Raw genomic sequence first — 24,858 nt, 5'->3', positions numbered from 1 at the left:
ATTTCGGTTTGTTTCAGGCGGTGGAGATTTTGCATGGGCCTTGAAAGAGACTGAGCACACTTGCCGTCTTAGCCTCTAGCACCGTTCTTGAAGCTGCCAGGATCCTGGAGTGTAATTCCCATTGAAAGGTGAGCCTGACTCTGAACAGATTTTATACACAGACACACACACGTACAGACGCACATACACACACACAGCCATGTACACACAGACACACACTCATCGACACACACACACAGAGCCATGTATACACACACACACTCATAGACACAGACATACACAGACGCACACACAAATACTTGTAGATACACACACACACACACACACACACACACACACACACACTTCTTTGCTTTCTCTGATACCATGAGAATCTGATACCAAGAGAGACTAAGAGGGCACCGCCCTCTCTTACAGTCTACCAGATTGTAGACTGATAGATTGTCTACCTGGCCACGAGTAGTTCTTTGTAGTTAGTTTGGTTTTTGGCGAACCTGGGGGTCCTTTCCTCTAGTTCAGGGAAGATGCTGAAGATGTGTCTTGGGGAAGCTCTTTCAAGCCAGTGATATTAGGCGATGGATAGTAATAGCACAGGAAAGGGCTCTGAGGCTCTGTCTGTCTAGGGCTGAAGGGGAGGCCCCCCAGCTCCCTGAGCTGCTCTGAAGCACCAGGGAAACAGGGTCCTGCCTAGGACCCTGGGAATCTGCACCCAGCGTGTCTCCTACTCCATGGCTACGGTTGGGCGGCTTGTGATCCCGGAGAGCAGGAGGCTGCCTGGAAGCAGGAAGGGCTTGGGAGGTTTCCCAGCTCTGGTGGTGACAGACAGGGGCACTGAAAGGTCGGGGCTGGTGGTGCGGGTGTACATGCTGGTACAGTGAAGAAGGAGCACTGACATGAATTGAGGGCTCTCTGGGTGCCAGGCACTGGGGTAAGCACTTGACCTCAATCCCTGAGTCTCTACTACCGCTACCCATGAGTAGGTGCTATTTTTTTTTTTTCAACTTTTCTTTCATTTTGGTAAAAAATGCATAACATTTACCATCTACACATTTCTAAGTGTACAGCTCAGTAGTGTTGAGTGCAGTCACCTCTCCTGCAGCCCATCTCCAGAGCTCCTTTCATTCTGTAAAACTGAAACTCCATAGCCGTTCCACACGGACGCCCCATTCCCCTCACCCTGGCCCCTGACAACTGCCATTCTCCCTTCTGTGTTGGTGAATTTGACTCCTCTCTGCACCTCTCGTAAGGTGGAATCGTCCAGTATCATCCCTTTGGTGACTGCCCTGTTTCACTCCGAGTAACATCTGCATGCTTTATCCGTGTCGGGGCGTGTGTGAGAATTACATACGTACACACCACACTGTGTTGATCCCCGTAGGTACCATTGTTTTACCTCCATTGTAGAGAGGAAGAACCTAAGGCTTGGAGGGCTTCAGTGGCTCGGAGTCATGTGGTCAGTAGCGGAGCTGGGATTTGAACCCAGGTAGTGTGATGTCAGAGCGCATGCGATCAGGAGTGAGCAGCTGTTTGATTTCAGTTAGCAAGAGCGGGACAACTACCTCCTCACACCTTGCTGTGACATTTCAGTAACCAAGTGTTCCAAAGGACCTTGTAGAGGTATTTTCCTCTGTGTTCGAGCCACACGTGAAGCCCTCCTCTGGCAAATGGTAGGAGATCTGTGGCTCTTCTTGTTTGTAATCCTTGTCCCTTTCCTTCCTGTTACTTTCTGTCTCCCTCCCCAGTTTCCTCCTGGGGAAAAAAAATCACAAATGGTGTGCCTCTTTCTTAGATACTTAAGATCCTTTATGCGATAAGACAGACTATATAAGTCAGTGATGTGATATCAGGTGTTTTTGTTGCTGCTCTGTCTGTGGAATGCTGGGTTCAGAGCAGTGGACAGAAATTGCTTGTGTGATTTGTCTGACCCGGTTCTGTTGCTAACTTAGTGTTTGACTTGGGATATGATGCTTCTTTCTGAGCCTCCGTTTTTCCAACCTGGAAGATGGACTGGTTGTCCGTGACAGGGAGCAGTCTGTGCTGAGCCCACATGAGGTGTTCTACATGATTGATCTCCTTCTGTCCTCCTAGCACTCCGCAGGGGCTCTTATCCCCATTTTACCCGAGGAAGGTCAGTTCTAGAGCAATGGGAAAACTTGCCTAAACGCCCTCAGCTCCAGAGTTGCAAGCGGTTGTGATCCATGTCCGACTCCAAGGCCCGGGCCTTAGCCACGGTGCCGGGTGCTTTGCTCTTAGTGATCTGTAAGGTTTCTTCCCTTGGTGGCATGTATTCATCTAATTTTATTAAATGTTTATTGGATTCCCACTTATGTGCTTCATACTGTTCTGGGCACCGAGCCAGCACTGGGTTTGGAGTGAAGAAAAAGACACACAGAACAATGATTCTTTGGAGCTTACATTCTAGTAGGGGTGTGTGGAGGAGGCAGATAATAAATGAACATGTAAACAGGAGGGAATGATAAGTAACACTGTGAGGATTCACCTAGGGTGCTCAGACGGTGAGTGAATGAAGGAGAGGATCTGGGTGGTGATGTTTAAGCTGAGCTCTGAATGTCAGGGAGCCAGCCACGCAAAAGTCAGAGGGGAGAAGCATGCAGAGGGTTCTGTCAATGCCCAGGCCATGGAGTGGGAATGAGTCAGAGTTTGAGTAATAGAAGGAGCCTAGAGTGCTAGGAAGTAGTGGGCTGCAGAGAGAGAAGCACGGTAGCAGGGCAGGGTAAGGGCTGCTGGGTGTAAGTAAGCTAGGGAAGGGTCTGACCTGAGTGGAGTGGTGATGGGAAGCATCTGAGTATTGGACCAGCATCATTCTGCCTGCTGTCGGGGGAATGGATTACAAGGAGGGGGGCAGGGGTAGAAGCAAGGAAGTTAGGAGGAGACTCCTTCTGGAATCAGGAGAAAGGTAGTGGTAACTTTAATTAGGGTGGTAGAAGCGGGGCCAGAGAGCAGTGACTTGGTGCCTGACGTGTTTTGGAAGGGTTGTCTACAGGATATCAAGTGCAGTGTCCTTCTAAAAAGTGTCGAGGTCAATGGGCAGAAATCTGGGAGACCCTGATGTAGGTGAAAATGTGCAGTGGAGGGTGCACAGACTTGCAGCTGATTCAGGCTAAGGAGTCTGTGTGCTCCCTGCTTTGGTTTCTAGCCTTGAACTTCTGGCCAGGGAACAGAGGGCAGTGGCTTCCTGCCTCTCTGACTTCCTGGCTGAGAGTTGCTAGAATGCCCCAAAATAAGCCTTACAGAACATGCTGCTTCCTTTGCTCTCCCTGGGTATTTGTATAAAGCATTCTTTCCCACCAAGCCTGCGGAACATTCAGAGTGATGTTGACTTTGTGGGCTGTATTTAACATATTGTTTTTCCCTGATGTGTCGTCTAACCCTGCAGGGATTCCTGCCTCCTATAGATTCCCTGGTGAGCGGCCTTCAACCACTCTGTAAGATGGGTCTGGAAGGCTCAGTGGGAACCCAGTAGAGCTGGGATTTCAAGGCTCCACTTTGGCTTGAGGACCCTGGTCCAAGGGTACCTCCTAGACCTATTTCATGGACATTTGATTTCATAACTTACTGGCCCTCGCCTCCCCCTTTATAATTCCTTTTAATGGCCTGGACTTTCCTGTAAATTCCCTATTTTTCAATGGCATGGAGAAACTGGTCTCATAGAAATTGGATGATTTAGTTACCTGGGTGGCTCAGTTGGTTGAGCATCTGGCTCTTGGTTTTGGCTCAGGTCATGATCTCACAGCTGTGGGATCAAGCCCCATGTTGGGCTCCACGCTTAGTGCGGAGTCTGCTCCACATTCTCTCTCCCTCTCCTTACCCCTCTGCCTCTCCCCCTCACCCCTGCACATGTGTTCTCTCTCTATAAAAATAAATAATAAATGAAATCTTAAAAAAAATAAGTTAGACGATAGGGTCTATGTGATGTTGTGTCTGAGTCAGGCTGGGAATCTAAGAATCCTGACCGAGCCTTGTGCTCTCTGACCTAAGTGACCACCAGACCCAAGTGACCCCGCATGGGACCTCACGTCCCCCAGTGTCTCACGGCATTCTTATATGACGGTGGGCCTGAGCTTGGTGATGCTCAGAGATCATAGTTGAAATAACTTGAAATTCACTCCTGGGGCTTCTTCACACACTTCTCTTCAAATGGTTTACAGTCTGTCTTAACAATTTTTTTTTTTTAATAAAACCTCTTGAGCCTTATCTCTTAAAAACTGTTTTATTTTTGCTCATTTGAATTTCTTTTAAAGTTTCTTTCACATGACCCATTCATTTAGTCAACAAACATTTATTGAGTTCTTACTGTATGCCAGGCATTGTGCTAGGCGCTGGGGATTGATTCAAAGATAATTTGGAGGCGTACGGAAGGGGAGTGGATAATTACAGCACAGTGAGATAAGCGCTATAATAGAGGGATATGTAAAGAGCTAGAAATAGCACTATGAATAACATCTCCGAACAAATTGCCTTCTTTTTTCCTTTTGGATTATTCCCTTATGTATATTGCCCAAAGTGGGATTACTGGGTCATTTAAAAGATGAAAACAATTTGGCACAAAAAGATGTAATGACTTGCCTGGGGAATACAGATCAATTTTCAACAGGGGGAAAATTGTTGACAATTCCAGATTTAGACATTTCACCAGGAGGATTGCTCCGTTTTTATACTACCCCTGTCATCATGGTGGTTTTGAGGGGGGAGTACCTAGTCTCAACCTGTCAGGCTGCATGTAGAAACACATATCCTTATCTTTAATCTCACACATTAATTGTTAATTCTCACACCTGGCTCTGTAAGTATGATTGTGTCCATTTTACAAATGAAGAAATTTGTAACTTGATTAGAAGGAAGTGACTTGCTCAGGGTTCCATGGAGATAATTCATGGAGAATCCAAGAATCAAGCATTTTTGATTCTAGGACTCTGGTCCTGTTCTCCATGCTCCGTTAATCAGGCAGGGTACTTGTGCTCCAGCTGAGGCCTGGAATTCACTTAATGAGCTGTAGGGACTTTTCTCAGGAGGGTCGGAATATTCCAAAGAGGTATAGAAGTTCTGGTCCAGTGTTCCTGTGTACATCAGTTAGAAGAGACCTAGAGGTCATTATTCCTGACTCTGTCCCAGGTCCTGGAAGGTTAGTGCATCACCTTAGCTCTGAAGCACAGAGTCCCAAGTGGGGCCAAAAGTGTGCCATAGTTCTGTTTTGAAGCATTTATTATTTTCCTCGTATATTCAGCTGTGTGTCCCTGACTGTAAATTTACTGATTTCGCCAATGAGGAATAAAAACTCCTGCCCCAGTACCCAGCTCATCATAGCCGGACAGCAATGCCTGTCCACTCTGAGCTTCCTCAAGGCTTTGGCTCACTCATCCCTAAGACAGCCATGTTTCCTGCCATTTTCCAGACATACCTGCTTTTTCTCACCTTCATACTTTGGCTTATGCTGTTCCCTTAGCCTAAGGTGACCTCTCCCATCTTCATCCAGAGAACTTCTGTTCCTTCTGTGCGCTTCTGCACAGAAACCGCCTTCTGATGGAGGTGACCTCTGATCACCATCCACTCTGCACCCTGCACGCTGCCCCACATAGGAAGGATCTCTGTGTTCTCTCTTCTGCTAACTCACACCACAGTGGGCTGTGGGGCAATAGAGTATAGCTCTGTGGTGCTTATGAGCATGGCATCTTCTTTCAGATCTTGGCCATGACACTGATAGATGTGTGAGCCATCAGGTCAGTTATTCTTCTTGAACCTGAGGCTCTTCATCTGTCAAATGGGTATAAATAATCATAGGAAGTCACAGCGTTGTGAGGATTTATCACACATTATCTGTGGTTCTTCTGTGGTTGTGCACCATATCCTACTTTGTATCTTGTCTCTCCTTCTAGATTGGGAGCTCCTTTAAGGGCTGGGAAGGAAAAACATCTTGCCTGTGCCTTTAACAAATGGGACCTTTCACAAAGGCTGCTTTAAGGGAAAGATTCCATATGACCTAACTGGTGACGTCAGGCTCATTACTAGTTGGAAGCCCCGGTCACATGGTGCCAGGCCTGGACGGGAGCGCTGTGATAGGGAGCTTTGGGCACACATAGAATGTGCTGGATGGGCCTCTGGCTCCTGCTTGGTAACAGGACAGAAGCTGGAGCTTGTGTGCAGCCTGTGTTCTGATTAATCACGTTGGGTAGTGCTGGCATTTCACTGAAGGCAGGGTGGAAATCCTGCTTGGAACGTGACACTTGGTTTCTTCTCTGGGTCTTTCACGGACAGGAGTTCCAGATTAGAGGAGATCAATGGAGGTGTGGGTTTGGGGCACCTCTGAGAGCCACCTCCTCTGACTTCTCTGTGGGCGGGGCCACGGGGAGGGCGTGCCTTTGGAGGAGGAAGCTGTCCTTTAGGCACCCCTCACCCTCGCTGTGCTTAGAAACTGACCATGGAAGGCGAAATACAGTTCTTAAAGGGGTAACTCTGTCTTTTAACTTTCTCTCGAATCATTTCCCAAAATGTAGTACCCATTAGTCTCAAGATCCAAATGTTTTAGCCTGGCACACAAGGTCGTTCATGTCTTGGCTGCAACATTCTTTTCTAGCCTCATCTCCCACTGCAGCCCTCCATGGGCTCTGCCACTGGCCTCACCAGATTAGTCACTTTCCATAAGAACACCCTGGACTCCTTACGGCCCTTAGCACATCGTGTTCCCTGGGCCTCTTTTCCTCCTCCTCACTCATGGAAATCCTCTTGGGTGTTCAGGCTTGGTTCAGAGGTCAGCCTCTGCAGAGCTCTTCCAGACCCTCAGAACGGCAGTGTATGTATGTGTGCTTTGCACACTTTTCATTCTGTCTTACATATTTCAGTGTGTCCCTGGTGAGCCTAGGAGCTCTTTGAGACCTCAAGGCCAAGTCTGACTCAGCACCTACACCTGCTAAGTCCATAAACTGTGCCTTATTAAGGACAGGAGGTGCTAGCAAATGTCTCTTTTGAGCACCTGTGAAGATAGGGCACATGACATCATGTCAACTAACAGCTGTGCCGGAGGGGATGTTGAGAAGCTCATGCTAGGGTTACCGCGGTTTGTTTGATCGTGAGCCCAGCCATTGGAATTCTGTTGAATTGGCCTGATAGCAGTCCACTGCTCCCCTTTCTCAGGCCTGCTTCCCACATACCCAGCAGATGTCTGCCTAGTGCCAGGCCTTGGAGCTTTTTGTTTCACTTAAGAACATAGAGTAAGGTAAAAATCAGGGAAGATTCTGCTTGGAATGTGAACATTTTTTAGTTTGAAAGTTCAGGCTTTTGGGGCGCCTGGGTGGCTCAGTGAGTTAAGCCTCTGCGTTTGGCTCAGGTCATGATTTCAGGGTCCTGGGATCAAGCCCTGCATGGACTTTCTGCTTGGCAGGGAGCCCGCTTCTCTCTCCCCCACACCCCCCCCCCCTCCTGCCTTTGCTTGCTTCTCTGCCTGCTTGTGATCTCTGTCAAATAAATAAATAAAATCTTAAAAAAATAAAAAAAAGTCCAGGCTTTGTGTGGTGGTTTTTTTTTTTTTTTTTTAAATCCCAGAGCTCCTTAAGATGTAAAAACAAGGGGAGAATTTTTTAGTCTATGTCTGCCTCTAGCAAAATAACCGTCCATAGTAGAGTTGTAACTGCAAATAATAAAACCTGGGTCATCGAGCTTGATTTTGAAGACTTGGGTTCAAGTCTTGGCTTTACCATTTGTCAGCCTCAAAACCTTGGGCAGTTGCCTGACCTCTGTAACCCTCAGTTTCTTTAGTGGACAATTGGGAAATTGTTCTTACAGGGTTGTTGCAAGGTATAAATGAGGTTTTGGGCATTAAATTGGGATTTTTATTCCTGTTTAATTCATGAGTTGGATTTGAAGGCCATTTTTTTCACTAATTTTTTTTTTCTCTTTTTTTGGGTACCATCTACACATAATGTTACATTAGTTTCTGGTGTATAATGCAGTGATTCGATATCTTTATGTGTTACGCTAGACTCACCAGAAGTGTAGCTGCCATCTGTCACCATATCCCTCTGTTACAATATCATTAACGATACTCCTTATGCTGTGCCTTTTATTCTGTGACCTACCCATTCCCTATACTTCTATACTTCTATTCCCCTTTGCCCATTGTTGCCCATCCCCCCACCCCCTGCCTTCTGACAACTATCAGCTTGTTCTCTGTATTTTAGGTCTTACTGAAGGCCATTTTAAAATAGAAGTTTCAAAATGTTTGCTTTTGAAGAAAAATGCTTGGATATGTAAGTTTGCACACACATGTTTTATGTTTTCAATGACAAGTGAATTTTCATACAGCACGCTTAGGGGACATATATAGCTTACGACACTCAGTTACAGTCCACATAAATTAAAGCCACAGAATCATAGCTTTGAGAAATTCTGGAAGCCTTGGAAGACAAGGGACTGATCATTAAGGACTGCTGCTTGTGGGCTCTGTGCTGTGCCTCCTGGAGTTGGAATCCCAGGGCATGATTACTTAGACCCCGATGGGTAGGTGGTAGTAGGGCTGTTTTGCAGACAGGGAGACTTGAGCTCAGGGAGGTTAAGTAACCTACACAAATCCTGTATCCAAGCATTCACCTGCATCCTGTACTCATGGTGGCCTCTAATGCCTTTCCCTTCCAGTGGTGACGATGCCTGCCTTTGCGTTGTGGGTCCTTTATCCTCTCCCTGCAGGAGAGGTCCCTGGTTCTGGACCAGATAGAGCAGTAGAAATGGGCCGTGTGGATGTCCCATAACTCATTTAATTACCCTGGAAGAGTGTCTTTCCTGTTCCTGCCAAGAATTTGCTCATTTTAAGCTCCTTTGACTACTCATTCTTCAGCCTGTTCCTGCTCTCCTGTTCGCGGAGAGATTTGCCATTGCACATCTCTTGTTTTGAGGTCAGGAATGTATTTGACGAGGACTTCATGTTTCATTTAAAAAAATTATAGGTGGAAACAAACAGGGTTGCTGGAGGAGTGGTGGGTGGGGGGTAGCATAACTGGGGGATGGGCATGAAGGAGGGCACGTGACATGATGAGCGCTGGGTGTTATACACAACCGGTAAATTATTGAACACTACGTATGAAACTAATGATGGACTCCATGTTGGCTAATTGAATTTAACTTAAAAAAAATGGAAAAAATTACAGGTGGAAAATAAAATTCATTGAGTAGTTCCCATCATCCCCTCCAAACATGCTGAGAAGAAGCAGCACAGAGCCAGGATTAGGAGTCATGGCTGTCATCCTGAGTCTGTCCCTGACCAGGCAGGGGACTTTGAGCCCAGCCCTCCCATTTCTGTAAGGACCTCAGTATCTTCACCTAGAAAGAGCTGAGGGCATTCTGAGGTTACTCCCAAGATTTTAAAATTCTGCATGTTTTGTGGTGTCAGAACCATCAGTTTCTGGGGAGCTGTGTAATCCTGCAGCTGTTTCTCTAATACTTTTCAATCTTTAGATTTAATGTATTCAACAATGTATAATTTTTTAAAGGGACGCTTTTATAGACACTTCTGAAATACCGGGAGGGGGGGATAAATGGATGTTAAAAAATAGAAAACAACCAATTAAATAGTATATAGCATGTAATTCTCCTTGGAAACTTACCACGAAATTGAGGAGCACTTTAACAACTAGTAATTTAAATTGCATTTGAACTCTGCTAATGGTTTGTTTGCATGGGAACTTCAATCATTTCACGGGGGTTCTTTAGCAAAGCTCCTTGTTCGCTTTATGGAAAAGAAGAAAAAAAATTATTAAGAGAGAAGCTGATGATGGAAGAGGAGACCACTGTCCTCTGTGTATGTGTGAGAGGTTGCCCAAGGGCCAGGGTGGAGAGCCTCACCTTACAGTTTAGAGACCTAGCCAAGTCTGATGCCCTCAACTGCTGTTGGAGAAACCGTTTTGATTTCGATCTCCCTCCACAAGGAGAAACTTCAGTTCCCTGCGACTTGCGGGGGAGTGATGTCTAGACTGTACCGTCCATGGGTCTGTTGTTCGCCTCTGCCTACTTCATTCCTCAGCAAGCGTGAAACGATGCCTTTCTCATGTCAGTAGAATGGCATTGAGAATTCTCATGTCCTTAAAGACCACTAGGTCTCATTGCTTTGCAAGTTCATCTTGATTATGTGCCATCTTCCTGACTTAATTTCTTTTTGCCATCAGGCTATCCTGACAGCCCTGGACCAGATGGCCTGGGACCCTCTGCCACTAACTGTGGCTCCTGGAGTGGCCACCTCCCTCCTCTGGCCGGAGCTTCTCCTCCTGTCAGTTGGCATGGTTGAGGCGGGCCATTTTTAAGGTTCCTCCCAACTTTGAGTGGATCTGAGTGTTTGAGGATTGAATGAGATAATATACACAAGTCAATTTCATGGTTGGTTGGATAGTGTTTAAAATGACAACAATGAAAATGGGAGTAGTGGTTTTTCTGGTATATGGGTTCTTCCTGCCTATACAAAGCACACATGTTGTAACAGCCACTGCCTCGGAATACTTGTCAGTTGGAATATGTACTGCATCATCCTTAGCACAATAGTAATAGGTCTTAATGAAATAAAACCTGTAAGGAGGACTGATCTGAAAGCATCAGGATCGTCCAGCTCTCTGCTGCTCATGGGCTGTCCTTTTTGTAGACAAAGAAACTAAACTTTGGGGGAGAGGGGGTCACTCGATCCCATAGTCGGAAATTTGTCTCCAAACTCATATATATATATTGCTCTATGTTTATTTGTTGTTCAGATTTTGCTATTAATTTTTTCTTGGTTAAAGTGTGAAAATCTAACTATTGGTTTCTTTCCTCTCAGTGAGGATGACAAAGTCTTTTTCTCAGCAGAACTGGGGGACCTGCAATCTTCTTTCAGTGATTCTGTAACAAATTGGTGCAACAGAAGTGCCAGGAGCTGACTGGGGGCCTAGCAGGTATAGAGGGAAGCCTCCAAATTTGTAGGCTTCAAGCCTGGCATCATTCCTGGTTTGGCCTAGTCAAGTGAGTTCTTAAAGCTGGAAAGTTCTAAAGCTGGCAAGATCCTAGAGATTTGTTGTGATTTTTTTTTTTTTTTAAAGATTTATTTATTTAATTTTAGAGAGGGGGGTGGGGAGGGGCAGAGGGAGAGCCAGCGAGAAACCTGAAGCCGACTCCACGATGAGCACAGAGCCCACTTGGGGGGCTTGATCTGAGGGCTCTGAGATCATGACCTGAGCCCTGAAATCAAGAGTTGGCCGCTCCACTGACTGAGCCACCCAGGCACCCAAGATCCAAAAGATTTGTAAGCAGCCCTTGTCTCCCATTTTCCACAGGTGGAGACCTTGAGGCACAGAAATACAGCTGAAGACAAGCCAGTCACCTGGTTCTCATTTGAGGCCTTTTCTCATTGTTCTCCTGGGCGTCATCCTCAGAGGGAAGCAATTTTTCTTCAGTTGGTGAGTTCTATGAAGAAGAGAAGACTCTTTTCTTTTATAATTATAATTATATTATACTTTATGATTTTATAAATAACGCGTATGTTTAATGAGTTTAAAAATCCACAGTATCCATGGAATGTGGGGGCACTAGTAGCTGGGTGGAATGAGGATTAGGAAAGAACCACAGTCTTCTTTCTTTTTATCTTGAGTTGATTTCACTGGTCATGGACAAAATAGAACAGTGCTAATAAAATGTGTGGCAGAGCAGAGGCAGGCCTCAGCTCTTGGAAGGAGGCATGAAGAGAAATTGGAAGAAAATTGGGAGTAGTGATGAGTTTGGATTGCCAGTAATTGTATTGCTTCCTTCTTTCTCCTTTGGCAGGGAGGGACGCGTTCTTGAAATTGAAAGACCAAAATGAAAATGTCAGTGAACAGTGGTAGGGGTGTTTGCAAGGAAAGAAAAGTTGTATTATTGAATGATTCTTGTTTACCCCCCGTTCGAGGTGCTGCTTCTTCTGCAATCTCATTTTGTTTTCACAAAAATCCTTCGAGGTAGCCGGGGAGGCTAGATTTGCTCAGGCAGAGAGTGTGAGCCGTTGTCTTAAAGGGCCGGCTAGAGTTCCGCTGGGATTCCGTTCCACACTCGGAAAGGGGAATGGCGTAAGGGAAGCTTTCCCTTGTGTTTTGAAATACTTCTGCGTTCAGCTGGTAGACTGAACATCATGTTCTAGAAAATAGGCGCCGTGAAAAGGATAGTGGTGTGGGCCCCCCTTGGCTGGGCAGAGATCTGAGGAAAACAACGGGACAATTCTGGGAAGAGCTTCCATTTAGACTTTGAGATCGGAGGTCCCCCTCCTGAGGGCCAGTCCCTGTGTACCCCAAACGCTGGCTGTATACTGAGTACATAATATGCCTTGCCTGAGTTTAGGGCATAGTTTTCCAGAACAGAGCAGGTACTGTAGTGAGTGATAAAACCTAACTTGATTTAAAAGTGTGACAGTTTACAGTTATATTTTGTCACCTTCTCTTCATCAATGTATCTTAAAAGAACAACTGATCTTCTGTGTGCCAATCGATCTGCATCAGATAAAAGGCTGGCAACCACTGCTTCGGCTCTTAAATACCTTAGCTTGTTCAAATTTCACACAAGGTCTTGGATGTTTTGCCCTCAGCACACACTTTAGGAATCAAATGTGCATCTTTATTACCTGCTATACTTCCCGAGTTTTTTCAGTGTTTAAAGTGAAATTATGATTAATATGAAGACTTGAACTTGGATTAAAAACAAACACGCAGTGTATGATGACAGAATGGGATAGAACACCTAAGCGGGGGGAAGCTGGAAGACACTTAGAAATTTTCATTTTCCGAAGCTAATTGTGAGCCGGCAGTGGTTTATGTCTCCTAAAATGCCAACGCAGGGGGTGCCTGGGTGGCTCAGTGGGTTAAGCTTCTGCCTTTGGCTCAGGGCATGATCTCAGGGTCCTGGGATTGAGCCCTGCATTGGGGCTCTCTGCTCAGTGGGGAGCCTGCTTCCCTTCCTCTCTCTCTGCCTACCTCTGCCTACTTGTGATCTCTCTCTTTCTGTCAAAAAAATAAATAAAATCTTAAAAAAAAACCACAAAAAAACAAAAAACCAGAACACTAAAATGCCAATGCAGCCTTGGACTGCATGAAATAGAGTGTCCTCTAGAACTCGGTGGATGGGGGATCCAAGCTGGCATGTCCAAAGGTGAGGTGGGCTTCAGCCCTAGTTTGAACAGGACTCGGCTCTGTCTCTTTGTTTTTGCTCCTTGCTCTGCCTTCTCTGTGTTGACTTCAACCTTGGAAGTTTCACCCTGTGGTTATGAGACAGCTGCCTACTCCATCCAGGCTCTAGGCCTCCTCTTCCCACCGCGAGGGGAAGAGCCTTGTTTGCCATGTCCCCATGGCCTTGGGTTGCTGCGCATTCCTCACACAGTCACTGAGGCTGAGAGGACGGGACTGTGCTAACTCGCCTGTGCATTGGTCTCTCCTCTGAAAGACAGCCCCCCCAAATCTCATGGCAGCTACATGGCATAGAAGAGTGGTCCCTCAAAGAATTTCTGGGTATTGCTAGGAGGTGGCGAGAGGCCTAGCGTTGTTTGGGTGACCGTGAACTTTTTCCCTACCTTCCTAACAGAGCTCCCCTAGAGTGTCAGATTTTAGTCCTTTCTTTGTCCTCAGAGAGGAACATTAGCCAGCTGGACTGTCTATTCGAGAATGCTGTAAAGACTGGAAACGACGTTTCACCAGGAAGTGTTATGGGAATGAGACTCCACTGGGGAGGGCAGGAGGCAGAGTATACATTGAGGATGGCCTTTAAGAATGTAAAACCTGGGGGTACAAGGGTGGTTCGGGGGGTTGAACCTTTGCCTTCGGCTTAGGTCATGGTCTCAGGGTCCTGGGCTTGAGTCCCGCATCGGGCTCTCTGCTCAGCAGGGAGCCTGCTTCCCTCTCTGTTTCTGCCTGCCTCTCTGCCTACTTGTGATCTCTTTTTCTCTCTCTCTGTCAAATAAATAAATAAAACCTTTAAATAGAAAAGAATACAAAACCTGATCAGAAGAGGGGTAGCATCTCTCATTCGTAGGTGTATCTTGAGTCTAGTGGGATCTTTAGCACATAATATGTACACAGTGCATTTCCATGGATAGAAGGAATGAATCTAAATGTAGTAAGTGAACCTTCCAAGGGCATTCCACCAGACACTGGCCATTCTCTTTGGAGAGTTTTAGGAAATCTAGCACAGATGAGGCTACCTTCATGTCTCTCTGAGATGGAAACAAATCTGTGAGTGCCTAACAAGGCTGTGAGTTTGTGGGATGGGGTGTCAGAGGTCTTCCATTATTAAATGTGCACCCCCAGAAAAACAGTGCACCCCTGCCTTTGTTTTCCTGATCTGGGAGTTAGGAGTGATAATCATTGCACTGCCCGCCTCTCATGTTTGCAGATGGATCAGGAGAGGCCAACCTGTCTTGCAGACTGTGAAGTGCGGTCCATACATGATAGATTATTACATGATAGATAGGTTGTTGTCTTCTTTGGTTTAATGAGTCATCTTGAATATAAAGAAGAATAAGACAGTGTAATGTGTAGTCTCCAGGACCATGCCAGCTACATGGTATAAGCTCAGTGTATGTTTTTCCTCCCAGTCCTGCAGCCCCATCATCTTTAGGACTGGATGGGCGCTAATTTGTCCTTAGTCTTTGAAAAGAGCTAGATCTGGAACCTCGTGTAATGGTCGTGGTTGATGTTAAAATGAAATTGTGTGCTGTTAGTACTTTTCATATTTGATTTTGCTCTTGGTAGCAGGAGGTGGAAGGAGCTAGAATTAGGAGACTGAAGAAGTCTCCATTCTTGAGAAATCCCTTAGAAGTTACAGTCTAGCTATTCCGCTCTTGCTCTGTTTGATTAAATAATCACACCTTCTGCTCTAGGCGTCACCGGCTCAGTGGGAGTCAGGAAGGAAATTATTTTCCTCTGTTGATACTACTGTATAATTGTTGACGGTAGCCAAGGGCTTTCATTTTTAATATTTCCTCTTTGGTCCTTAGAAGGATCAGGTATTAGTCTGTGCCGGAAGCAAAGCTACGGTCACTTCCGCCAGAGGTGAATGTCTTGGCTCCCTACAATCACTTGGTCAGGTGGTTTCTGGGCATGTGTGACCATCTGCTGAGCCAGCTTTCATTGCTTTTTATGTTACTGCTTCAAAAATACAAAAAGACTTGCTGGGTCTGAGCAGGAGCCCATCCAGCCACCTAGGGCTCTGTGACGGTTCTGTAACCCAGGGATGTCTTATAGGAAATGTTTGCTATCCATGAAAGTCAAAGGTATAGCTCTCTCACTCTCTCTCTCTGTTTTGTTTCCTTCCTCCTAAGTCCATATTCTTCTATTTCTTCTATTTCAGCACAGTGGAGATGCCTCTGTTCTGTGTTGCGTAGGGCACTAGGAGGTCAGAGGAATTCTCAGGTTCTCCTCCTTGGATTCCTGTGTGTTAGGAAGGGTCTGATGCCTAATGCATGGGGAGCCCCGTGAGTCCTTGGTGTGGCTAGGTGGGTAAGGAGTCTCTGACCTTCCAGGTGTGGTTCCGTCTCCAGTTTTTTTCCCGTCAACATCCTGCAGCCAAAAGTGTCACGTTGACCTTGAGCTATACTGATTTTATTTCCAGGGTCCTCTCTGTGTGGTCAGAACATGCCTGGGTATGTGTCACCAAGTGGGGAAGCATCTCTGCCTGGGGAGGGGGGGCAAGGGTTCTCCCCAAGAGTTTCTGATAGCTAATGTCTTATGGTCTACTTCCTGGGCCTGAAAAATGGTGGAGTTGGTAGGGACCAGGCCTCTCCTCTGTGGCTGCTATCTTTATTATCCATTGCTGCATAACAAGCCCTAAACTTATTGCTTAAAACAAGGAATGTTTATAATCTCACATTGTCTGTGATTTGGGACATGGGAGCAGCTTAGATGGGAGGTTCAGGGCCTCTCCCGAGGTTGTAGTCTAGGTGTCTGCTGGCCTGCAGTCTCATCTGAAGGCTCAGCTGGGGAAGACCTCCTCACCCCCACCCCCCAGGCTCTGGCAGGATTTATGTCCTCTCAGGATTTTGGACTGAGGGCCTCAGATCCTTGTGGACTGTTGACTGAAGGTGGCCCTCAGTTTTTTGCCATGAGGGCCCCACCATAGGGCAGCTCACAAGATGGCAGCTGCCTTCCCTCCATGCAAGTGGGTAAGAGAGAATCCCCCAGATACAAGGCACAGCCTTTCTGTAACCTCATCCTGGTTGTGGCACACCTTCTCTCTCTGCCTCACTGTATTGCTCAAAGCAAGGCATGAAATCTAGCCCACACTCAAGGGGAGGGATTGTACAAGGGTATGAATACCAGGAGACGGAGTTATTGACAGCCATCTTAAGGGCCGTCTACACAGATGCCTAGGTTACATGGCATATATGAAGGTGGGAGAAGGAGTTACACGGAGCCACTGAAGAAACTCAGCACACTGCTGTGGACCAACCTAACTTGAAGGCTTTTGGGACAGAACGCTGTTTAAAATCTAGATATAAGCATTGATCTATAACTGCACAGAATGCAAACTTGGCATGGTTTCTCAGAGGAGGAACACACACTTTGGAAGAGCGCTGTACTCCCATGCCTCTACATTTTTACCCTCCTGAGCAGTTAGAGCTGCTTGGATAGAAGTGCTCCGTTGTTCTTGCTGGAGCTTTTGCTCTACCCATGAGACACCAAAACCTAGAGAGGGGACAGACTCCTTCTGGGGTCACAGAGCCACAGCAGCCTTTGGGGGATTCCCTGAGACTCCTTTGGCTCTGGCTCCACTGCTGCTTCTCCATCTTTCCATACTGCCTCTGCTTCCATCCATACCAGTTTTCAGCATGTTTTCTCTGCTCTTTACAGCTTCTTTCCTGTCCCAGAAACCGATTAGGGGAAAACAGGTTGAAATTTGGAGTCTTGAGCCTTCATGTTGTCCCTTTAGTTAAATTTCAGGGTCTGCATCTCCTGTTGGGTAGAACTGTGTCCTGAAAAGTTGCATAAATCAGTGTTACTTGGCTCGGTGTGTCTCTGCAGTAGGAATAACATTTGTATTAAGAATAGTAAGCCGATATACAGCATCGCTGTGGGACTGACAGGATCAGACATAAAACCTCAGCCAGTACCTTCTGTCTGGCAGAAAGTTCTTTTCTAGAGAATCTATCCTCCTGCTGCCCCCTCCCCAGCCCCAAGCAAACTGTCTTTTATAAAACCAAGCCCAGCAGTCCATTTCATAGAAGATGACAGGTTCCCTTAGAGTTTTCCTTAACATTCCTAAAAAATTCATGGAAATGGAAAACTGAAAATTATGGTCAAGCTCATTAGTAGCCCTGTAGCCAAAAGAAGGAAAGCCTGCTTGGGTTAGTAAGACTGTCACTAGCCAGAATGTTAATACTACTCCCCTGCTCCATGGCCCTTTTTGACTCTCTCTCTCTCTCTATATATATATTTTATATCATTAGTGCTTTCAAAGTGTTGCTTGTCTCTTATTTAATTTCTTACTGAAAGTCTGTAACAGGAAATAGTTTCTGTTGGGTGAAGGCAACAAGGTAGAGCAAAATTTGGAAAAGGGAGACTTTCATGTATCTGCCTGATCTTACTGAAGTCACTTACGCATTTTTTTAAGTGGTTTCCATGTCTGAAAAACGGGTGCAAAGAGGAGCTGCTCTTTGGGCTCTTTCGTGTTCACAGAGCAGAATACTGGGTTCAGAGGGCCTGTGGAGTCTGGTACTTAGCACATAGTAGGTGCCCATGAAACATTAGCCTGTGCCCTCCTTAACAGTCTGTAAGTGCTGGGAATCACCCTCAGTTCTGGGCTCTGTCAGGCCGTTTTCCCAAGGCCTCCCCTTTGCACTGTCCACTTGGCTTGGACCAGACCCTCAGCATTTACATGTGTCGTTCCGGAATAGGTAAAAAGCCTTTATGTTTATAATTTTGCTCAAGACATAAATAGAGACATCATAATATGCTCATATTTTCTGGCATTTGGGAATATAGTAGCTCTAAGAACAAAATACTCATACCCTGTACTTCATGAGCAAGGCCTTGGGGGTACCAGTGCTGGAAAAGTAAGTGTTGCTCTCATCATGACAAGGTTTTTTGGTCCAGAGGATGAGCTCCACTCAGCTGCCACCAGCCACCTCTTCCTCTGTACGTGGAAGCTTCTCTGGGCCTTCCCACACTGACCCTCTTTGGTTTCCTCTTCGGGCTTCTATAGGATGACATCACCTCACCCCGCTTCAATGGTGACTGGCTTGAGTTATATCAGTTATTAAAAATGATCTAATATTTCCCTTTTAAATCTAGGGCCCTGGCTCGTCCTATGATTAAGCTAGTGATTTATTTATAATATGGTACGAGACGGCTGCAGCCACTCTATGATGTAATCTAAGAATGACATGAAAACAAAATAGGCTTTTACATAATGAAAGTGTTCCTGTAATACATTTTATAGCAAGGCTTTTTTTTCCCATTGAGAATGGAGAGAGATTCTTTCCTTTCCTCCCACTCCTTCCTTATCTTCTTTTCCCATTTATGAGTCTTAAGGCCTTTAAGTCAATTAAAAAAAAAACCACATACCAGCTTTGGGAGCATCACACAGACTCCGGTTTGCTTTTCTAATCTTGTCTTGTCATCTTCTTCTTTGCTCCTCTGCCCAGGGCCACCATGGCGTCCGTCATGGGTATTGCTCTGCCCAGCTGCCTGTCGCCCTCATCAGAGCCCAGCAGCCCTCATCCTTCCATTGTTTGTGCTGAACCTACTCTTGTTAATGCCTCTATGATCTTGAATTTTCTTCTGCTAAAGTCCGAGACACTCCACTGGTTCCTACAGATAGTAGGCCTCTTCAGTTCTGGCTCAGATGTACCTCTTCCTCCAGCCTTCTCTGAAACTTCTGTCCCCTACTTGGAAACCCTTTCTCGGTCTTTCTTACAGAATTCCGTGTAGTGGCAGGCTCCCTATCCCCATATCAAGGCATATTCACAGTGTATCAGAGTTGGAAGAGGAGAAGTGACTTAGGGAATTGGGGAAGGGGCCTCTGTAGTTCTGGTTCTGCCCTTGACACAGTCATGGGGCGGTCATGGCCCGTCTCTTGAGTGTTCGTGTTCCTCCTCTGAAGAATGAGTGGTTACAGTTCATCTCATCTGGCCATGTGGTTGTGGCTCCTTGAGATGATGTGTTGAGGATTCTGAAGCTCCGTCTTGATGGAGTAGAAAAGAGTCCATGATCATGTGGCAATATTTGCCAGGGCTGTGGTTGGGGAAGGGATGGTGGAGGTGTACAAAGAGGTCTCTTGGCTGTTTTTTGACTAGATGATTTAGAGATCTCTTTCTCTTTTGCCTTCTGGGATGCTTTGATTTGGTGACATGAAGTGTCTTAGCTAAGGTCACACAGCTGGCAGTGGCTAGAATCCAGTCTCAGGTTTAGAGATGGTTAAAAATATATGCTCTAATCTCACATTGTATTCATGCAGGCTGGCTGAGGGGGTTGAGAAGCTGAGATAAATAAGACTAGAGGGGCCATGGTTTATTGGAGGCACAAGATTCCCCCCCCAAATCTGTATATCCTTGAGGTAGGGTAGGGCCAGGAGATGCCTTTCACCTCTTTGTCTTCTCTGTTTTGAAAGTGTTGTCATGGCCATACAATTCTTATGTATGTCAGTTATGGCACATTAAGGTCAAAGTCAGAAAGTTAGATGACTTTGCCAGGATCAGGGCTCACAGAGTTAACCCATGGAACCTTTTGGATCCTCAGTTCCCCTCTCCCTGATCCCAGACAAAATGCTTACCTCTCAGCAGAGTGCTACATTGCTCAGACTCTAGGTCAGTTCCAAACAAAAATAGGTCCTGGAACGGTGAGAGCGATGGAGGAGGTAAAGGCAGAGGGATGATTGGGATGGCCGATGACTCTGGAAATAGAGCCTTTTGAGGGATGAAAGAAGGAACTGGACATAGTGTGGAGAAGAGAGAAAAGGGGATGGAGGAAGAGGGAGTAGAGTGGGACTTTGCCATGGAAGGGGACACAGACTCACTCTTTGTGACTTCAGAAGGAGTTCTGGAAGCAGGGAGTGGGAGCAACAGAAAGACATATGAAGAAGGACTTAGTATTATGGGTAGACCCGCACTGGGATGTGCCATTTTGAGGGGTTTTGACTTCACTACTCTAGGTATATAGGTGGATGCTGAGACTGGTGGGTCCTTTGTAGAGGGAATAAGATGCCTATTAAGGTCCTCCCTGTCCCCAGAATCTGGAATTTTCTGAAGGCACGTTTTATGTGCATTTAAATAATTCCGTTTTGAAATGAAGGCTTTATGGAGGAAAGTGATTCTTCCCTTCTCCATGGTCTTGGCACACATAAATGCTGACGTACCTCGGGCAATCTTTTGTCTCACTTAGCATTATTGATGAAGGAAAGCAGGCTAACTGAGAATGTATTAGTACTTTTTTATACGGAGTGTATTTTTTGAGGATGATATCTGTGCTTTTCAAGGTATTTCCAGAGAATTCTGTTCTGTTGGCCTTCCTCAACCCTCCCTATGCTACCGTCAATGGTTTGCTTTTTCTGTACGGTCAGAGTGCTTTGTTTATACATCCAGTGGAATATTCATGTCATTTAGCTCTGCTGTGTAAGTGGACTTCCAGTTTTCCTTCTTTACCAGATTATAGAAGCTTCTTAAGGGCATGAATCCTGTCTTATTCCTTAAGAGGACCTATGGTGCCTAGGGCAGTGGTTTGCAAATAATAATGGTGGCTCATTAACTTAACAAGTGTTGAGCATCTTCTGTGTCCTACACATTACTCCAGGTCCTATGAACATCTAACCAGCCTTCTATTTGATGGAGACAGGCCATATACATGTTAATGCATAAATATATAATATTTTAGTTGTAATCTATATTCAGAAGAAAAATAAGACAGGTTAAGGCTACAGGGGTTGGGGAGGACACAGATTTAAGTTTATTAGTCTGAGAAGTTCTTCCTGATAAGGTTCCCCATGAGTGGGGACCTGAATGGAGTGAAGCAGTAAGTCGGGGCCCAGAAGAGGAAGAATGTTTCAGGTTGAGGAAAAGCAGTTTCAAAGGCCCTGAGGCCAAAGCCTGCTTGGTATCCTCCAGAAAAATGAGGAGGCCGGTGGCTGGAGTAGAGTGCCCGAGTGGAAGCATATAGGAGAGGAGCTCACCCATCGCTCCTAGAAACCATTGCAACAACAAATGCTTGTTAATAAATACCAATTGAAGATTCTCAGGGGGAAAAAAAAATGTTTTTGATGTAGAGAATCCATGGAAGTCTAACAAAAGGACTTCTCAGCTTTTCTGCTTTTCAGCTTTAAGATTCAGAGGCAGGAGGTGGGAGCTGGGACCTCAGCGGCGCATAGTTCAGAACCAGTCCAGATGTGCAGGGTCCTGGTTTTCCTGGCAGAGGACTCTCCTTTTTGACTCTACTGCCTTGGCAGGCGCACCTGCAGGGAGGCTGGGGCAGATGGGCAATTGCATGCCTAATCACCCATTCAGGCACCCACTTATTTGTTTTCCGCATGCAAATACGGGTTTTTTGCAGATGAATTTAATATATTTGTTGCTTCCTCATTTTATTTAAAACAAAACAAACGACCAACCATGTCAGTTGAGGGCAACAAATAGAAACATGAGTATTATGGTCTTGCGGTGCGTGCTGAACACACGGCTGAAAGGAATCCTAGGCAAATCAGTATTTTCTGGACTCAATTAGATTAATATTTTATATACAGTCATTATTACTATTATTATTAAACAAAAAAGCATTTTAAAGAGGGAAGCGGTATGATTTTTTTCCAAAATCATTTTCTCAATATTTTAGGCTCCATATTTTTACCGTGTGGTTTCCACTTTCACTTTTTTTTGGTTTCTGAACTTCTGGACCATTGTTTTAAAAAAAGGGCATCGTGGAATCTCCACAAGCTGTGGGCAGGTGGTTCCTGCAACTTCTTTAGCCTGGAAATAAACAAATAAACAAGCACAAAGTAGAAGTATTTGCCCCTGTCGATGTGCTATTATTATTTGTTGTGCAAGATCATGCAAAAAGTCACTTGCATTCACCTGAGAGCTCGTAGGTCAACAGCAATACCAGATGGAGGGCTTTGGTGGATGTTTGCTTTGATTTCCAGTGACACTGGAGAGCTCTAGAGTAGGATGCCCCAATTCTTAGATACTTTGGCAAACTCAGGGAAACTGAAGCCTGGAGAGGTAAAATGACTTATTCAAGGTCTCAGTGAGTGAGAGGTAGAGATTGGACTTGAACAGCTGGAACTCTGGAAGATGGCTTCCTCTGGGGCCTGGGGTGATGGAGACACTGCTGGAACCCAGAAGATGTCATCTCAAGGTGAGGTCTGTATGTAAACCGTGTCTTCATGTCTTGCAATCGGAGTTAAAGATCCTTTTGGTGTCAGGTCTTAAGCAGAGAAGCAGCGGTGGGGAATGTGGGTGGGAACTGCTTACAGCTTGCCTGACAAAGCTGTGGACTGTTTAAGAGTGAGTATGTATATACCCGTGTGTGTGTGTGTGTGTGTGTGTGTGTGTATGTGTGTGTGTGTGTCTGTGTGTGTACGTGAGCCTGGGGTGCAGATGGGGGTACTCGGTTGGCAGTGGGAACTGCTGGCCGCTTGGCAGTGGGAACTTCACATTTAGGCACAGAATTTCTGAGCAAGAAGGAAGGCTAAAGCGTACTGAATTTGACTGTTTTATTTTGTAGGAAAGGAAGCTGATGTTGGGACGTCTGGGGGGCTCAGTGGGTTAAGCCGCTGCCTTCGGCTGAGGTCATGATCTCAGGGTCCTGGGATCGAGCCACACATTGGGCTCCCTGCTCAACAGGGAGCTCACTTCTCGCTCTCTCTCTGCCTGCCTCTCTGCCTACTTGTGATCTCTCTCTCTGTGTCAAATAAATAAATAAAATTAAAAAAAAAAAAAGAAAGAAAGAAAAGGAAGCTGATGTCCAGGGTGGTTAAGAGCCTTCCCCCAAATCATTCAACTTTAATTGAGTGTGTAGAATAACAAAGCAGCAGCATCCTTTGATAGAAACTTTTATTTGGAGAAGTACGAGTCATCACTGTCAGAGGTTACTTACTCTCAGCCAGTGGGCTGCTTTTATGGGATGGAGCACCTGCATGCTTTGGGGTTCTTTCTTTTTTTGTGGAGGGAGTGTTCTTTCTTGAGGTACGGTTTTGGCACGAGGAGAATGTCAGGGCTGCAAGGGCCCAGATTCAGGCCTTCTGTGTTCTTGCAGACCTCACAGACACCTAATCAGACGTCAGAGGGATGCTTAGTTCACTGACATCCCCAACGAATAACTTACAGATGACCCTCTGAAAAAGTTAAGGTTGGAAATCAGGACCAGTTAAGTAACATTTTGTGGATCTTTTATGTGTTCTTAAATGTAGGACCCTTTCACTTCTATTTATTTATTTATTTATGGAAAAGATTTATTTATTTGAGAGAGAGAAAGAGCTTGCATGAGCACGAGTGGGAGGAGCAGAAGGAGGGCGAGAGAGAATCTCAAGCAGACCCCACGCTGAGCGTAGGGTGGGACCCGGGGCTTGATCTCATGACCCAGAGATCATAAACTGAGCCCAAATCTCCAATTGGAGGCTTAAAGGACTGCACCACTCAGTTGCCCCATCCCTTTTATTTTTAAATGTGAAACGTGCGGATCCTGGATTTATGGTGTATGATTTATGATGTATGGCCTGAGAGCAGGAAAGGAAGCTTGTCAGGAACCTACGGAGAGAGGGTTCACGTTGTGTGTAGTGGCTGCAAGAATGATCCATGGCCCTGGGCACAGCCTTGACATGGGAGGCCTCTAGGAGCAGAGGGTGGTGAGGGAGGAAGGGACTGTTGATGTAGCATGAATTGAACCTGTTCTGCCTGCTGTGTGTGCAGGAGCAGCTCTCCGCAGCTGTGTGCTGGGTGGTACGTGCCGTCTGTGGGCCCCTCCACGGCGTGCTAGACAGTCCCAGACACCGCGGCAGCCCCTGTGCCCGTGTCAGACACCGCATGTTAGGGTTTGGGTCTCTCCACTTACTCACAGTGTCTCTCTCTTCTCCCCTACCAATACCTCCACGCCTCCCCCTTTCCAGAAAAAAAACAAAAAATTCTAAAAATTGTTTGAAAGTTTATTTATGTTGATTTCTTTGTGTTTTGTGACTAATTTGGTTCTTGTTCCTCTCTGAAACTAATTCTCTTTATGTGAGACCACGGTGTCATATAGTTGAATTCTCTTCAGCTTGTAGTTCTTTTTTTCTGTTACTTTAAAAAAAAAAAAAAAAAAAAGAAGAAGTTTTATCCCTTTTTCCTCGGACCTCCAGCTTTCTTGTCTACATGGACAAACGATTTCTGAAGACTCTTCAGGGAGTTATTGACTGTGTTAGAATGGCTACTGTAGAAGCAATTCTGATGACAGAATCCCACATTTAACTTGCTTTTCCAGAAATAATTTATTTTTACTTTAGCTTCAAAGAGTAGCAGTAGGGAAGAGGGCAGTCTGAAAATAAGAAAAACATGCCAAATGAGTTGCTGATTTCCAGCGAGGCACATGGAAAAAAGGTTTTATTTCAGTGACCTCTCTGCTCATTGGAAAACTCGGGGCTGGTGGATTTCATGATCCCAAGACTCTGGGTGCTTGAGTTACAGTGAGTGATGAGGGCAAATCGCAGGGTAGAAGATGCTCTTATGGAGCTCATGGGTGTATGGTGACATGCTGTACTTTGGCGTTAAGACACATCACTTCTTCCAGTTGGGTAAGGTTGAAGGACTAGCTCCACCGAATCCCTAAGTACGAGGAACATGTACAGAGTGTAGGGCCGGTAGAGAGTCACCCTTAACATGGGTTGACATTTGACCATGGCCACTGGCCAAAGTTGGTGATT

The 24,858-nt window shown here is 45.7% G+C and overlaps 1 protein-coding gene across 8 annotated transcripts in view; it reads left to right on the top strand.

Moving 5' to 3' along the window:
• Positions 1-24,858, top strand: part of LPP (LIM domain containing preferred translocation partner in lipoma) — a 644,971-nt gene that overhangs the window by 52,771 nt on the left and 567,342 nt on the right. For 6 of the 8 annotated variants that reach the window (XM_032359818.1, XM_032359824.1, XM_032359787.1 and 3 more), the window contains exon 2: positions 11,301-11,423. The exons of 1 other annotated variant lie outside the window; for it this stretch is intronic. The gene's annotated coding sequence lies outside the window, so the exon portion shown is untranslated. Of the gene's footprint in view, positions 1-17; positions 129-11,300; positions 11,424-24,858 lie in introns of those variants that run through there. One more of the 8 variants, XM_032359797.1, reaches the window with a different exon arrangement.

This window comes from Mustela erminea, chromosome 1 (genome assembly GCF_009829155.1).
Source record: "Mustela erminea isolate mMusErm1 chromosome 1, mMusErm1.Pri, whole genome shotgun sequence".
Lineage (NCBI taxonomy): Eukaryota > Metazoa > Chordata > Mammalia > Carnivora > Mustelidae > Mustela > Mustela erminea.
The sequence above is the reverse complement of the archived record's forward strand: the minus strand, read 5'-3'. Positions and strand labels throughout refer to the sequence as shown.